This window comes from Hyperoodon ampullatus (genome assembly GCF_949752795.1).
Source record: "Hyperoodon ampullatus genome assembly, chromosome: 1".
NCBI classification, from domain to species: domain Eukaryota; kingdom Metazoa; phylum Chordata; class Mammalia; order Artiodactyla; family Ziphiidae; genus Hyperoodon; species Hyperoodon ampullatus.
In genome coordinates this window covers 130,612,792-130,614,712 of record NC_136914.1, presented here as the reverse complement: position 1 = coordinate 130,614,712, position 1,921 = coordinate 130,612,792, and positions in this window count along the sequence as shown.

Below are 1,921 nucleotides of genomic sequence, written 5' to 3'. Positions count from 1 at the left end.
TCATAGAGGCTGTGAGTATTATCCAGTTCTTTGAACCCATAGACACTGTATGACATGGTTTCCTCTGATCTGCAGCAACATTATTCTGCTTTGAACTCTTTATCTTCCTTTTGTTTATCATGTGTCTTCCTTCCTTCCTTCCCTCTCACTTCCCTTTCTCCTCACATCCCTGCCTCTCTGTGTGTGGTTTGTTATTTAACCATCTTTAGTTCTCAAAGACATGGGATGGCCAGTATCTTCTGCAGTGGCCCCTCTTCTGAGCCACAGTCACAATCAGATGGTTGCAAAGAAGGCGGATCTTCATGTTTCCTTTCACAGCCCCTTTCCCTGATGTTCTGTGGCTCAGGCAACTTTTCAGAACCTCCTGCAGCCAGTACACTACCCCAACCTTATTTCAGACAGGGGGCTGTGGGATTAGCTCATAAAATCTGGACGTTCATCACATAGCACTTGCTCTGCCAGCTTGGTCTTTACTCACCCCATCAGGCATCCTCTCTTGGATCTACCTTCCCCATGTCACTTCCTGGATGCACATCCCACATGTTCTGTCAGATCCACACTTCCCACGTCTCATGTCATATCTTAGATCAGCTGGTTTAATGTTGTCTGTCAGATCCTCATGTCCCATGTCATATCCTGGATCAGTTTGTATGATGTCATCTGTCAGATCCCCACATCCCAAGTAGTCTCAAGGATCTGCATGTCTGATGTCCTCCTGTAGTGGGTGGTCTTTGTTTATAGCCCATAGGGTGGTACTTTGTCCTATGATCCAGCAGGTAACTGTGTTTCCGTCCAAAAACACTAGACAGGGATTGGGAAGAGAGGAGTTCACACACAGCAGGGACCTCCCATGCTCAGAGACATGTAGTCCAAAGATGCTTTAAGATCTGTGGGGTCCTGACAAATCCATTTTTGATAGCAAAGACTTTTCACTGTAAAATGTAAGCTCCATGCAACCTCCTGCTAAGACCTGCTTGAGATGCTCCACTGTGACTGTGTTGGACACCTCCTCTCTTACAGGACGTGACTTTGGTCAGGTCTCTGGCCTCTGGTCTCACCTAGAGTGGACATAGTATTGCCCTGACTCCCTCAGGAAGCCGTCCTGCTGTGTGGACCATAGTTGGTGGTGAGGTTAAATGAATTAAGGCAATTTAAGATGCTGGAACAAACACCTGTGTGTATGATGGCCAATAGGAAATCAGTTATGTACAGCTCATATAAAGTCCAAAATATGAACTGCTGATTGAATGTGTGTCCCCTCCAAAAGTGACTCAGGTATCCAGGTCACTTCCTTCTGTGGCTCCCTCAGTTCCAATATTTGGCCTCCAAGTTCCAAGGTCAAGCTAGTGGAAGGTCAAGGCACAGTGGGAGGTTCATGAGCAGTTTTATGGGTGAGCCCTGGCAGGACAAGTATCTCTTCTGCTCACCTTTCCTGACCGTGATCCCATCACTTGGACTCACATAACACTTGAGACCTAGGGTGGTTGGGCTGGCTGTGGGTCCTGAAAGTCCAGGATGCATGTTTGGCTGCAGCAGGCAGTCCCTGCCCCCAGGTGTCCCTGAGAATGATATGGATCAGATGCAGTGCTGTGTGCAGAGTGAGCTTCTGTTGTGCCATGAGGATTGGTCTGGGCTGTACTAAATGGAGTTGCAGGGTCCCTGTTCTATGTGCTTACACAGGGCTTAGGGACACCTGCTCATCCAAGCACCATTACTCTGGAATTACTCTTAGGTAAAGGAATGCAAAGCAAAGGAAAAGAATGGGAAGGGAGGAGAAGAGAAAAGAGAAAGGCAAGGAAGGAAGAAAGGAAGGAAAAAGGAAAGAAGGAAGGAAAGGAAAGACAAGAGGAAAATAAAGGTAGGGAGGAAGGAGAGGGAAGAAAGAGAATCTGATATATTTGAATGTTTGGAGGGGAGATTT